General features: G+C 36.2%; 1 protein-coding gene across 3 annotated transcripts in view; it reads left to right on the top strand.

The window, feature by feature from the left end:
- The window catches only part of LOC113234137 (tyrosine-protein kinase Src64B), a 77,254-nt gene that overhangs the window by 10,249 nt on the left and 50,563 nt on the right, over window positions 1-16,442 (top strand). Inside the window, exon 1 of one of the 3 annotated variants that reach the window (XM_026469403.1) lies at window positions 2,063-2,079. The exons of the other annotated variants lie outside the window; for them this stretch is intronic. The gene's annotated coding sequence lies outside the window, so the exon portion shown is untranslated. Of the gene's footprint in view, window positions 1-2,062; window positions 2,080-16,442 lie in introns of those variants that run through there. 3 annotated transcript variants of the gene reach the window in all.

Here is a 16,442-nt window from a genome sequence, read left to right as displayed (position 1 = left end):
GCTACATTAAGTTTTACAAATTAAATTATTGAATGAATTTTTTATTAAGTTTAATTTATTATTAATTATTAATAGAAATTAGACTAAACTAAAATATATTAATTAGTACTGCAGTCTTATGTCTGTTTGGGATTTTTCATTAGAGGAAATACTGGATCCCAAACTGGGTAAATAAAAGACTTCTTTTGCGAGGACCTGGGGTTTGTCAAATTTCATTGAATGTGTAGGTTTATCCATGACATGCTCGCATATACCACCTCAGTCAACCGTGACCATGGGACCTGTAAAGGGCCCTAAACGTCGGTTTGTTTGAAAAAACAAATATACGCGATTTAAATCCGGAAAAATAGTTTCATTTCCTATGTGTAACAATCGCGAAAACCTAAGAACTCGATATGTTCATCTCAATTATTTATTTATTTATTCATTTAATTCAGGTTACAAGACCCATATACATACAATTTAATTAACTAACCTATACGAATTGCACTTGTCCGCGACATGTGACGCAATCTGGTGTCAGGTAACCGGCCGCGGAATCGCTGATATAAGACACCCTGCGGCCAAAACTCTTCCTTCATGAAGGTCGGCACTCTCACTACAAACGAATTAAAATTCACGTTGTGGCGGGGCTCCAATCGCTCGACCCTCAGGGCGTATTTGACTTTGAATCTGTCGTACTCCACTACCTTCTCAGACTTCGTGTAATTATGTGTCGATAGAGGTTTGACACATTAGCAGGATTTTGTACATTTGATATTGTGCCAAGTCTGACTTGTCAGTGACTAGACATCCAGCTACTGTTCAACTGCCATTGCAATTTTTTGATATTCTGTTCTTCTATGGCGGGTCAAAGGCACGTTGATGATGTATTGTACTAATTATTATTTGACATAAATATACATTTAATCTGAAGACTAAATTGCTCCTTAAATGACATAAAAATTAAGATATGCATAGTTATTTTTGTGGTACTTTTCGTAAGGAAACATCGATCATTAGTGATTGAACGAATTAATGCCATCATTGCCAGTCCACTGACTCTATTCAGACTCAACTGCGATGGAAACTAGATCTTAACAGATTAACAATTATTGTCATAATTGCAATATATCTTAGTGTGGACCAGTGTTTTCAACAAAATCAGCAGTATTGCGACCCCCTTTCTGGCTCGTATCTAGTTTGTACATTACACAATTGATTATGTCAAAAGCATAATGAATTTCATAAGTTTATTATGCTGTGATTACAAAAATGTGCCTACTTCCATTCCACAGCAATGTAAAGCCTGAGCCTAAGAACTAATTCAATCACAGTCGACAACACATTGGCTCACTTTCAGGCTATCGATGAAGATAATTTCATCATTATTTAAAAGAAACTATTTCTATTTTTTTATAGATGTAAAATTGGATTGTATTATGAATTGAACGTTTATTTATTTATAATTTCTTTTATAAAATTGTTGACGCAGTGGGAATACAAGTATCGATCTTTTATGAATCATAAAGTTTACCTGTTTACGCAGCAATTACGGCTTAGCAATACTGATATTAGGTAGTTATAGCGGGTGCGTGCCGTAAGCCCTCGTTCTCATATGCACCCGAGTCCAAGTACCTCTGATAAGTTTTATTAAAGAAACCTACTTCGTTTCGGTTAGTTTTATCGACAATTAAAGTGTTTCTAATAAAATTATAGATTATTTGTGTATGTAGAAATTTTGAATAGAAATGTAGCACGGCAAGGTTAATTACATTTCGCATTGTTAAGTATGTGGAGAATGAGATTTTTGTATAAAATTTATCTGTGGCACTTGGTTTCGGGTGAATATGGGAACAGGGGCTTACGGCACGCACCCGTTATAAGTACCTTATATTAGTATTGCTTAGACGTAATTTCTGCGTAAACGGGTAAATTTTATGACTCATAAAAGATCGATACGAGTTACAGCCTTACCTGGTTACTAATTAATAATTATATTGTATTAATAGTTATATTGTACCCACTAACATAAATTTTTAATAATTGTTTTGATATTTTTATTGAAGGTACGAGTCTTGTGAACCCTGTTTACAATTGGTAAGGTTTTGAAATGTTATTTTGTTACTGAATATTATATGTTTTTTAAATCAGTTCTCAGAAATGATAACGTATTATATAGGTAATGAGATATATCTACCTAAGGCACCAGCTGGAGTTCTACTAGACAGTGTACAATAAAACGTTACGTTAACCTTTAATGATTACTCATTCCCGTGTCCCGAAGGACCCGTCACTTATTATCATAAAAAAACTACCTTGCATATCATAACTTACGATCTACCAACATGTAGGTATATGTATATTAGGCTCAAAGAACGAAAACGCCCATTGAACGAAAAAATATCCACGGTCATGAACACATTGCGAAAAGATAAAAAAAAATTCGTCAGAAAATCTCATCCCAAGTCTATGAATCTCCAGGTCTATCATTGCAAAATGCTCTTGGTCACATTAGATGTGGAGATTGCCCAAGCAAGAAGGATCGTAAAACAAAATTTGCATGTTCCACCTGTGGAAAAGCCATATGCATGGCGTTGCATGGGACAAGCGATTTTTCTTTTGCAAGAACTGCATTGATTTCAATTCAAGCTCCTAAGATGTTCCTAAAAATATAATTAATTTTTTTAAGTTTATTTAGTTATAGATTTCATGTTTTATAAGGTTTTGTAAATTTTTTCATAAAAACACTGTTGTTGAGTTTTCAGAAATATCAAAATTTTTGTTTGAAAACTTAAGTAATTTTTAATTGTCTATAACTATAATATAGGAAGTGTTAAATTTCACAGATTTTTTTATTTATAGTAAATCATCATATTGTAATTTACACTAAAACATATTTAATCCAATGCTATCTGTTAGATACATAAAATTTAGAGTCAATATTGTGTGCTGGTATTGTCATACCCTACCACATAGTCTTTGTAACATTTTGTTACCCCACTCACGCCGGGTTAATACAAGAGTGTGTTAACTCAAAAAGTGTATTTTTTCAGAATCGATGAAAAACGGATTCCTCACGTGCCGTGAAAGATCATTAAAATTTATGTAGATATAGGGTAAATTTTTATTGCAGACATCTAAACAAATTCCTTCTTGCCAAATATGTGTATTTAAAAATAAAAGGGAAGTAATAATTAAAATTAATATTTTTTTTTACAAGGAAAGTTTTGACCAGAACTAGCTGACATAAAGTTTGTCTCATTTTGAGTTAAGCAGATATCTTTTAATTGTTTCTTACAATATTTTAACGACCATTTTATTAGGCGATTATCACACTGCACCGCGTACCGCGACGGAGCGCAGAGCTGCGTTTTTTAACGTTGTACTGAAGTACCTCAGTTTGTATGGAATACACGCGCCGTCGAACACACTGACAACGCTTGGAGCGCGGCGAACCGCAGGATACGGCACACTGCGCTCCGCATTACCGCGCAGATTTTTAAGCTTAAGGACATGTTTAGTTTTCTACAATAGATCTCGACGTCGATAAATTTATTTTTGCTATTGAAAATCGACCAAATTTATATTCATATTTTCTTAAATCTTTGTAATGAAGTTGAAATTATCCATTTATCGATCTTGTTCGTAAAAAGGGATGTATCCAATATCTTCGGTGTCTTTTTATTTGAGTAAACAAAAACCAAATAGACAGTATAACTGCAGCGTCCTGCATCGATAAGGCCTTGCACCTCTGAGTTTTTCGAAATTTATGCGCAAAATTGAATTTAGCTTTTCGGTGAAGAAAAGCAATGTGGTGAAACTTGCACGCCGAAGAAGGTTCACAACACTGGGAAAACGCGCGAAGTCCTCAACCCGCATTTAGCCAGCATGACGGACTGTGGCTTAAACCCTCGCCAGAGAGGAGACCCGTGCCCCGCAATGGGACGTATAACTAGGCTGATGATGATGAACATCAACATAGAAAATCTCGGGAAACAGGTAACATTTATAAACAATATTGAAAGCGGGTTTGTAATATTATGAATGAGGTAGGTCCCATTATTATCCAAAACAATTGTTATTATTATCATATTTTACCTATTCCCTAGAAAATTTCGGGAAACAGATAACATTTATAAATAATCTCAGTACAGAGTACTAAAAAGACCGACCTCAAAAGTACGTGGAATTACGTCTATTTGCCAAGTTTTATTAAAATCGGTTACCGGAAAGTGCGCAAACCCGGATTCATCCCATAGTTCGCCACTAAGGCTCAACTCACACTGGCGCAGAGTCGAAGCGTCGCGACGCGTCATGTTTTTCGCCTATAGCATATTCATCTATATTTTCCAATTATTAAGGTACAAATTTGTGTTTTGCAAATATGGAATCGAGCGGCGATGCTTGGTAGAATTCGAGCGGCTTCGCGCGTCGCCGTGCGTCACTTGGGCGCCGTGAGACATCAGACGCCGACCAAACTATGATCCCGGCGCACTAATTCTAGTGTCGTTGCGCGTCGCCTGGACGTGGAGTTGAAAAACAGGACGCGACGCGACGCTTCGACTCTGCACCAGTGTGAGTTGAGCCTATATGGAACTTGACCCAGGAGATAATAAAAATCGGTTCTCACTACTCAAAGTATACTGAGAGAGAAAAACGCCTTGTATTCGAGAATAGCAAAATCAACCATTAAAATAATTGCTCCATTTAATAAAATTTAGGCGCTATTTTTAAAAATGAATCTTCATGCGTAAACAGCCACCCTTAGAGGTGGATGATTTTCTTCAAAATTAAATGGGACCACTATGGAGGTACCCTCTTTGCAACAAAAAAGAATCATCAAAATCGGTTCACAAATACTGGAGTTATCGCGTAACATTCATACAAAAATAATATATACAGTCGAATTGAGAACCTCCTCCTTTTTTTGAAGTCGGTTAACAATATTGAAGCGCGTTTGTTATATTATGAATGAGGTAGGTCTTATTATCCAAAACATTGTTATTATTATGCTGTTATACCTATTCCCGTAATTCGAACTTTGTACATCTGTCAATATTTTGCTTGTGGAAAGGTCTTAGAAGAATGCTACATAAGCGATAATGCAACGTGCGTTTTTAACCTTTATGGAACCGGTAGTTTTATTGTTATCTATTTGGCCACTCCTCTCGATGCTCCTCACTTGAAAATATTTACGTATATCGTCAACTTAGAGAGAAAGCCTTTTGTAAAGCTCTTGGTTAATTACATCACGCGTCTTAGATACACACTGTGTTTAACAATTTTGTTAATGTACCGTCGTAGAGCCACACGGCGTCTAACGCACAGTTGGGCTTTTATCCAACATTTAAAAAAATAAATTAACTTTTAATTCATTTTTACCAAAACTGTTGAGGACGCCGTTTGTCTCTAGCACGCGTGACGGCTTAAAGTAATCAAAAATTAAATAGTAATCACATACAAGATAAGACGATGATATTATTCTCTCTTGGTAGAAATTGTGAAACTCGTACAAATTCTCTATACAATTTCTCGAATATGTACACTTTACTATTCATAATAATGTCTTATCGACGGGGATAGTGCAAATCCGCGTATGTAGTAATTGGTATAAAGCGCGTATCACCATTAAACCGAATTTCACAGGAAAGAGATTTAAGGTTATTACTTGGTTGTGCACACATTAATTTATGTTGTCTACGGACTGATAATAATAGATTCCCGTAAATCACGCTAATTTGGTTGCCACGACATTTACGCGGATTTGATTGTGCGACAAAATTACCGAAATGGAGACTCATAATCAAATGCTAGTTACGCGTAATTGCACTATCCTCGAGGTTATGTATTCTATGTTAAAGAAATAAATAATTCAACAGCTCATTATTGTAACGGTCAGAGAATATGCAATATTAAAAAAATTATATTCAGAAGCTTTACGGTTCAGTACCTTTCGACAAAGCGTGATATGTCATAAAAATATTACCATATTTTTTCTAGAGCTTGTTTAATCTAATTCAAGAGTTTGGTAGCGGTTAGTTTTAATTGTGATACAATAAAAACTGTATTATAATAACGGTACGTTTTCTATGTAGATCCCTAAAACGAAATGAAGAGCGCAAAGTAGATAGATATATATCTTTTGGCAAACTTCCAACTCTGTATATTACTCTTGGCATATAAGGCCAGTGTACTCTACAAGAAAGTTCGAAGAACTAAGATACATTAATGTGTGCCTTCGCTCCAAGAAAAAGGCGGGCCAAAACATGTAATGCTTATTCCGTTATGCTGTCTTACTTTTTAAACAAAGTTTGAAATATAAGAATACAAATACATTGACTTTGAAAATAACTAAACGGATCTTTATATGAGTCTCTCAATTTCGAAGCCAGCTGCTAGAAAAAGTTTTGAGCACGATATTTTATAGAAAAAGTTGAGTCAAAAACATCTTCCATAATAAGTATAGACCAGAAAAGGCTAGAATTACCGTTTACATGCCAACCACTGCGTGACGCGATTATTGGATAGAGCATCGACCTTAGTAAAACAACGATAAACTAAGACCTTTTACGATGTAATAACTCGTTTAAGAAATTGTTTAGTGCAGGTTGTAATGGAACGTACTCGTTTCTCGTGACTTGGAACCATCTTGTATATTTTTTTTAAGAGTTCTATCTCCTACGAGAAATATTTGACTGTAGAGAAATAAAACTTTTCTTAACAGCAGAATGCAATAAAAAGAACATTTATCTTGCTTATATTGACATTTCTTTTTTCGTAGTCAAGCAAAACTAAACAAGCGCACTATCAGAAATGTCGATCTATTTATAAAACAACCATTTTAACCGTTTATTGGCGTCACTAATCATCTATTCATAGTTCCTTATTCTTGTCGCTGTGTTGTTAACTTTTCTGCTGACACAATAAACAAGTTATGCAGTAGTTATGGAGAAATCTGCTATCGTTTCGCATATAAACGCTATAGTTTATAAGCCGTTGATGTACTACTGCTTTAAAATTCTCAGAACTTCCTAACTAACAATGCAGATCAAATTCGTTACCGTGCGTCTCACGAGGACAATTCTTTTAACCTTATTGAGTGAGCTGTAATGAAAGGCTGTCACGTTCTACAATAGCGACATAGCACCCTGTCGGCAATAATTGCTATGATTATGCCCAGTCCGCGAACTAAAGCCCAAGGGGTTTCTCACGTTCGCCGTAATTCGCCAACTTCTCTAACAATCGTTGTTACCCGTGTATAATTCATCCATCGCTATTTGTACAATATTGTGAAATCTTTATTTTAATCTATATGAACATCTACGAAACTCCAGGGTCACTTTAATACCGCAGCGATGTAGGTGTCCTAGTAACGTTTACAAAAAGGATAATATTATATACCTACACACATCCATCTTTGCGTTTTGATTATCAGCCTACGATACGCAAATGCCTTGCGCAAACCATAATTATAAGCCGTAAAAATAAATCGCAATTCATGAGCCACTACCAGTTACAGTACTACAGTTACATTACCCCTGACAGTTACAGTCTATGATGTCTGTCAAGGCGTCATTGAGCTGACATTTGATTGAGATACAAAACTCACAAAAAGTACCTTTGCAGTTGATCTGCATATTGGACCGTCGTTAGACCCTTCGAAAGCCCAGCGGGACTCGTTTGGAAAACCGAGACGAGAGCGCATTGACCGCCCTACATTACGCCATTTGCTTCGAAATCTTTCCACATAACCTCAATGTGGAAGATGCAGATAGGCGCACTTAGCTCGTCTTGTTTCATGTTTACCTCGTATACAAATAATGCCTCTTACATCACTCCTTTCTTTATAATTACGTTCAAGGTAATAACGGTCTCTCAAATATTTCTCTTTTGTGCGTCGGTGCCGACATTAACAATGACCTGCAAGCGTATTGTTCGATCAAACACCTGGCATCTTGAAAAAGCTTTTTAAACTGGGCCAATCGAGAGAGAATGCCACTCGACAGCCACTGACCGCTGCTCTGTATACTAGGTGGAGTTAATATTGTTTGTTTATTTGTAGTTGCTAGTGCATTGTTTTTAACAAGTGTTGATGTTAATTGCTTTTAGAGCTCACAAAAGCAAACATAGTCTGATTAAAGAGAAAATTCGAATAAAAGTTCCAAACCAGGGATTAGCATAGTTGTGCGGAATTACTGTGAACATTGATTCCCTAACATTGCAGAACAAACTCGTTGTGACAAATAAGCGGTGGACTTTTTTTTACAGTTTGTGCAATATCGTAATGCGAATTCAAGTCAACCATGTCAGAACGGGGCTTACTCATTTATAACTTTGGCGTACACGCATTAAAACGAAGATTAAAATATTGACTGAGAGTTGACAGAGGTGTTTAGTTCCCATAACAAAGTTTTTTTATTGTTATGAAGCTACAAAGTGCAAATCATTTTGATCCATGACAATAAAACTGTTATAGGAAATCATTTTGCAGTACCATGACAATAAAAACTTTGTTATAGAGGCTAAACACCTCTGTGGGCTCTCAGCCAAGAAAGGTGTTTCAGAGTGTAAAACACGTTATTTTAGAATAGTTTGCTATGGTGCATTTATAGCACAAACGAAATACAACTCTAAGCATTAATTGATTATCACTAATTACAGATTTTTTTTATGATAACACGTGACGGGACGAACAAGTCGTGCGCTTGGTGGTAAGCGAAACGCCTGTGCATAACAGTTGCAGTGCAACTGAGAGCTTTCAATCACAAAGCTGTGAGGAACACTTCCACGTCGCCCATCACCCTGAGGCATAAGTTGACAAGTCCCATGTGCCTGTAATTTTACCAACACCCTTGCCCTTCAAAACCCGAAAGCAATAATGCCAGCATTACTGTTTGGTGTCAGAAATAGGTAAGGTGGCAGCACTTCTCTGAACGAACTCTTTCAAAAAGAGCTCTACTGTTATTTCAGAACGGTTACACGCTCCATGGTCACGGTTTGACTCAGTTGGTCAGTCAACCCGTGACCATGGAGCGTGTAAAAGTTCAGAAATATCGGGAAAATAGAAAGAACTAATACCAGAGAACAAAACCCCGCACATTGACTGAACGACAACGAGTCTGTCGGCGAGCCGTTTTCGCGCTAAGACGGCTTTGATATTTGGATATAGTTTTCATTTATTCATTACGAAACTTGTACTTTAATATATAACATCATTGTACGTTACTATTTATAAAGGTGTGAATTGTGTTTTGTAAGACTATTTATCATCATCTAAACGGGATAAAGAGGTTTCTTTCGTTTTCCGGAAGATGAAACAAAGTAAGTAAAAAACTTACGTCTGAGACTCATTCAGTTATTGTTTTCTTCATTTATATAGTGTAGAGTAATATTTATTACAGATTTATTATATCAGTATAATGAGACGCTATAAGTTTGTGACCTAGTAGACAACGGTTCTCGAATTTTCGTATTGCCGATAAAAATTATGTAGTGAATATGCCTAATTATTAACTAGGTAATCTTGGACACGCAATTTCAAATACCTTGGTTACCTTATTTAAAAGTATCTGTCCAAAATATAACATTTTAAGTGCTTTTAATATATTTTTAAAATAAATCTTCCATATTATTCTAGTTAGCGAATTAAAGAAAAATATAATATTATATCGATATAAACACCTAATGAACATGACGTGTAATTATTATGATTCTATTAATATAATTATAGATAACAGGATTCAGGACGTTAAAATTTTCGCTATGTTGCCGCACTGACCACGTAACGCAATTATCTCAGTACAGAGTACTAAAAAAAACCGACCTCTAAAATGTATTATCAAGTTTTATTGAAATCGGTTACCGGAAAGTGCGCAAACCCGGATTCATCCCCTAGTTCGCCACTATACGGAACTTCACACAGGGGATAATAAAAATCGATTCTCACTACTCAAAGTGTATTGAGAGAGAAAAACGCCTTGAATTGGAGAATATCAAAATCAACCATTAAAATAATTGCTCCTTATCATAAAATTTAGGCGCTATTTATAAAAATTTATCTTCATGCGTCAACAGCCACCCTTAAAGGTGAATGATTTTCTTCAAAATGAATTGGGACCACTATGGAGGTACTCTTTTTCCAACAAAAAAAGAACCGTGAAAATCGGTTCACAAATACCGGAGTTATCGCGTAACATACATGCAAAAAAAAACATACAGTCGAATTGAGAACTTCCTCCTTTTTTTGAAGTCAGTGATGTTTTTAGACATAGAAGGCACGGCAAGTTTGTGGTATTTTCAATGAATCCGAATTTAATATACTCCGCACAGTATTGCCGTCTCTTCTTTTTTACTTCCGACATTGTTTTGTTTTGAGAAATACGTAAGTACCTAAGTGTTGAACTTAAGTACTGCTTATCTATTACGCGCGAAACTAATACTAGGTAGTTATTACTTCCTTTATTGCTGGCAAAATTAACTGTTCTCCGATGTTGTGTGGTTTGCCTTTTTGAGCAATTAACAAAGAGATATTATACGAAGGTCGAAGTCCGTTGTCATCTTGCTTAGCAGCTGCCGAAAAGAGTTATGCTACACTTGGCTGAGTATTATGCTTCTTCTCTAGGTCTTGAAAATATGCTACATTCTTGTCTTTCTTGTCTGTATGCATTTTATTCAAATATCTTGCCATCTTGAAGGCTTCATTGCTTCATTCGAAAATGTTTCAAGACATAGAAGGCACAAAGGCGACGATGGGTTTGTGGGATTTTCCAAGAATCCGAATTTAATATATTCCGCACAGTATTGCCGTCTTTTCTTTTTACTTCCGACATTGTTTTGTTTTGAGAAATACGTAAGTAAGTGTTGAACTTAAGTACTGCTTATCTATTACGTGCGAAACCGCAAATGAAAATAAAATAAATATTACGTTGTTTTTTTATTTTATTAGAGGATTGCATAAGCAATGCCCACCGACAGGAATAAGAAAAACATGCATAAACTCGTTTATCTCATTCGACGCTCAATCGTACTCAACAAGTAAGAACAAGTATTCTATAAACCAGCCGATTGATACAGGGATGCACAAATCGGGTTATTTAACAAAAACTTGTTTAAAAATGATTTCCCGCGGTCTATTATCTACGAAAATTACCTATCAAGGAATACTAATAACTATTAAAGTGCGAAACTGTGTCTGTTGCCATTTTACTTGTTTGTTTGACTCTACTTTCATTTCGAAACAGAGCGACCGATTGACATGATTTTTATAAGATATATGAACTCACGGAGAGAAATATCGAACCGAGTTAGTTTGAGCAATCTGTTGATTAATATTAGTTTATGTTCACAAGTTGTAGTCGAGAGTCGAGAGCCCAGTCGGTGTTTGAGGGTCGTATTCTAAAACTCTACTCAATGCTCAAGTCAGGATTGCACTGGAAATACGACCCTAATGGCTAAGACTTGAGTATGATTTCGAGTGCTTTAAACCATACTCAAATCCTGACTTGAGCAGACTTGAGTATGATTTCAAGCACTGGAAATACGACCCTAATGGCAAGGACTTGAGTATGATTTTCAGTGCTCACTGCAATACTCAAGTCCTGACTTCAGTATTGAGTAGAGTTCTGGACCCTAAGAGTCTTCCTAGATGAAATTACAAATCCCCCTAGGGGGAAATCCTCTACACAACGTCCCCATTTTTTTTCCGGGTCTCTTACCGCCCGCATAGGCCTGCAGCGCCCACAAGGGGGCGTTATCGCCCACTTTGGGAAAGGCTGCACTACAGCATTAAATTGAACTTTGAAATAACGGTACTTATTTTCAATCGAACTATTCCAATATTGTTTTCTGCAATACAATTTTACAACAAAAATAACTTTCTAGACAACAGCGGCTCATAAATGCCTTATTCCTTAAAACATCAAACAAACGCCGAGGAACGAAGAGTGTAAAGTTAATAAATCTCAGTATGGTACTTACAAATCAACGCGGGACTCACGAACGTTTGTCTACGTGCGGCTGAATTTTTTCCTGCGGTTCTTCGCAGCCAGGCTCCCCGCACATTTTACGGCTTGCTTGCATTTTTAAATTTAATTCCCTGGGAAACACGTTATTATTTTCACCGTGCTATCAGATAATTGCGACAAATGTTACATATATTACAATAGCGATCTTTTGAAAAGCGTTGTGTGTTAAATCGTCGCTTTTTCCCTTTCAGTGTTAAGTACAAAAGTCGCACCCTTTATCTAAATGATAACTTTTCAGGATAGCGGTTTAAAGTAACAACGAACAAAATTAGTCGATAACTTTTTTATAATTTAATGGGAGAGTTATAAAATTTCAAATATGTACTTTGTTTAATGTAGTTGGTGTTATTTTGCCTTTGCTTGATAAAAGCACTTTCCACATGTGACTTTATTATATAAAGTGTACTAAATGTGTCGTCTCCTTTTGCGGTAGCAAATATGTGACGCTTATGAGGTTGAAATGTTATTTTTTAGGAATTGTTGTTATAATTCCCATTCTAACATGCAGTACGATGTTATTTTGAATCGAATTCAAAATTCCACTCCCAGTGTCAAGTACGAATTCTCATATCGCACATTCCTCTTAAGTTATAACAAGAGTGTCCAAGACTTTAAACGAGTAGTTTCTTGCAAATTCCAATGATGCAAGGTGCAACGAACGCGAAGAAAACTAAATTGTCTGGTATATTGGTATATCCACGTTTCAAACGTTAACTGCAACAACGGATAACATTTGAATGAAATAATTTTTGCCCTGTTGATTGCACCTAAGTACAACCACCGAACAAACTTTGACCAGCCATTCATTTGCCTCGAAATTGGTTATTCTATTTTGTTATGTACGTATACTTTTTTATTTTTATACCAAAGTCGAGGCTTCGGTTTATTGAGCTATGATGCAGCTGTTGTTAAATTAGATGCGGCTCAGTTGGCCGATAAATGTCTTGAGCTACTACTAGGAGTGCATAGGTTCGAAAAGGTTGAACGGTGCTATGCATGTAGAAGGTTTAATCAGAACTGTGCTATTGAGCGCATGATACGTGTCTCGCTGCTCTGGACACAACACAAGCTGCACAGGCTTTGTGTTAAACTTTGGGGAGAACGCTCTCCGCTTATTGATTTAGGACTTTCGACCCTATAAATCGCAACCAAAACATGACTTCATATTATTTGTTAGATTTAGTTAAATTTGAATTGAAAACTTCACGCCGATACATTCGACGATTTACTTGCAGTTGAATTAATGATGCCAACTTTTACAGTGTTACATTAATACGGAAACTTATTACAGATAGCCCTGGAATGAATTTTGATTGCTCGTAACTGGTACTTAACAGAGTATCAGTGGACGAGGTGTGTGGTCAGCCCGCAGCTGCGCGTTGTCGCAAAACAGATAAAACATAGATCGGTATAATATAACGTTGCCACAGTCACCTGCAGTAGATTGTTTAATAACAGTGCTCATGTATCAGACACACGTGCAACAGCTCATATTTTATATGGAAGCTCAAAAAAGTAATACGAAGCGCGAAATCAATATGCTTAACAGAAAAACTTCGGAGTTCAGATCAGAAGTTGTAATCGCTGTAAACGCAATTGAGTTTTATGCACAGCTGTTATTACGTGTGGTTTTCACTGCTTGAGCGATCGCTGGAGGGGCCCAGGAAGTGGCCGCGATAAGCCACGAGTTGAAAGCGTAATGGGTACTAATGTAACTAAAGAAAAGCGCTATATCGCGCCATCGATCATGTCCGGCCTCACGCGGAAACACGATGGAAATCCATAACGCGCTCGTATTCAAAGTGAAGCACCAAGAAGTTTATACGATTATCGGGTACTTCCTGTTCGAAAGGATTAAACGAAAACCGAAGATAAAAAGAGAGTGTCCGAGAGAATTGCTCGATTTAATTCCGCCTTCCTCATTCCATCATCGGGGAACCAGACTTAGGCTTGTGTTCCACCCCTACGTTGTAGATATTCCAAGGATTCGCACGAAGCATATTCCCTGTATACTTCCCAGGCTAGGGTCTTGTTCCCTGAACAGTATAACTTGGGCTTGTTCAAGGCGAAATTGAATAGGCGTTTTAGATGTGTATGCTCCATCGTGATGAAACATTGAGGTGAAATGTCAAATGCGTTCTTATTTAAAAAAAAAAGTGGATCCCGGTGTTTGTACACATTCTGTTGGAAAGTGAAACAGGCCGACTATGGATATTTTATACGAAATCAACAAATGCCTGAGTTCTTGTAACAACCCAGATACTGGTTTAATTCCAACACAATAAGCAATAAACATTCGCCTGCGTGAATATACCCGTAAATACAAAACTCTGTAACTATGGACGAAGTTTCACAACCCAAGCAACAAGAGTATCATTGTTATAGGTATAAAAATAGGTAATTTAATTTATACGTTCCCTTCTACGAAATATTTTATTTACGAAAATATTTTTCTGCGCAAAATTCCTTTTGTCGAAATAAAGACCAATCAACACTCGTGTTCTGAAGCGAAACATTAAAAATGTTGCTTTTATTATCAGTCTTGCGGAAAGGCACCTTAATTTTACACTTCGGATATTCGAGGCGCTTATACAACGGAACTCCTTTGAACCCATGTGTCTGTGTTTACTTTTTCTGAAGGTTTTCTCTTTTATTTCTGAAGAGTTTTATGTAATTTTCGTCAAAAATTACTTGTGCAAATCAACCAGCACGCCAAATGCTGTCATTTCAACCTTACGGACCAGTTACGTAACAATTTGCTTGGAGCAATTATTGTTCATATTAATCCTTAGGTCGCTACCTACGATCGTTAATGTTCGACAGTCTCGCAAGTTTATAAAGTCCTTTTGATTGTATTTTCAATGCCAAGATTCATAGGAAGTTCAGCAATTAAAATCCGTAAGATCTTATTTTATTTACTGAATTAATGCCTTTTATTTGATCAAGCTAAATTTACAAACATTTACCTTTTACTAAACACTCACAATCTCCTGACCTTTCTAATATTAGGATTAGAATAACAAAGATTCACACGATGCGTTACGCTCCCACATTTATATGACGAGCGACTATGGAGTGGAATTCCCTGCCTACAGACTTGTTCCCTGAACGTTATAACTTGGACCTTTTCAAGGCGAGATTGAATGCGCATTATTTAGGTGTGCATGCTCCATCGTCGACCGCATCGTCACTTTCCCTCAGCTGAGATGGAGGTCAATTGCGCACAATTACATTTGAATTAAAAAAAAGCTTTGCATATTTACGAAAGACATTCGTTTAAAATTGGTTCATATTACGTGCACGTATCAATCAGCACATCTTCTTCAAGTTACAGTTAGCCCCTCATCTGTGGTTAGCTAGACTCCCACAACTGTCTTAGCTATTCAGGTGTCTCATTACCATCGCTTATTGTAGCCTTAGCGGGCCTTTGTGATCACAAACTACCACTTACATTTTAATACTGCATTATTTTTATACGCCTGAAGTGTAGGAAGGAAGCTTTTCAATGAATAATTGAGACTACAAAGTTCGCTCTCATTAATCATAAAGATTAACTAACTAACTTATAACTAACTTACTTCAAGTAGAGCGTTGTCAACATATTCGATGACAAAGTTACTCTGTTTGTTTTGTAGGTCTGTACTAAAGTTTCATGTTACATTTTGCTAAAACGATGAAGTTACGGAATTGACTTCTTAATGTAAATAATCCTTTGTTTCGATTCATTAGAAACGCCGTAATTTATTCAATGTCAAAAAGATGACTCATAGAGTTGGGAGTATTATTAACATTTTTAATACATTTGTATTAATATTTTGTATTCATAATTTCATTTGTCGCATACCCATTGCTATTATTAATCATTTATGTTTTGAATTTTGACCCCAAATGTGCCGAGGGCATACCAAAATATTCTTTCGAATCATTGACTTACAATTTCGAATCATTTCATTTATTTTGTTTTTCATTGTATTGAACGTCGATAAAGTGTGTGGAGAGATTGTTTGCTCAGGATATTATACTATATTTTAATTTTTTTGATACTTATAATTTACGTCGAAATTGTCATGTTTATATTAAGAGTTTTTAACATAGTTTCTAACACTTTTTGTTTCTTTCAAATTTAGTTTTAATAAATTCAATCTTAAATTTATAAATTTGACACTACTCTTCAGTGCGTTCATGATCGTTCAATACAGTAGGGCTAGCAACATAAAGCGCGATTCATATTCTTGCATAGACGTATCGCGCTTTATGTCGCTCTTGCGCAAGTCTGGCCCTATGGTGCTAACCCTACTGCTCTCCAAAATGCATAATGCCATGGCAGTCCGCGTCTGCCGCCATCAACATTGGATCTACGTCATAGTATAACAAACTGGCTTTCAATATTTTTTTATAAATGTTACCTGTTTCCCTATTATTTTCTATATTGATTTT

The sequence above is a fragment of the Hyposmocoma kahamanoa genome, unplaced genomic scaffold (assembly GCF_003589595.1).
Source record: "Hyposmocoma kahamanoa isolate Upper Pololo Valley unplaced genomic scaffold, ASM358959v1 81, whole genome shotgun sequence".
Taxonomy (NCBI): Eukaryota; Metazoa; Arthropoda; class Insecta; order Lepidoptera; family Cosmopterigidae; genus Hyposmocoma; species Hyposmocoma kahamanoa.
The sequence above is the reverse complement of the archived record's forward strand: the minus strand, read 5'-3'. Positions and strand labels throughout refer to the sequence as shown.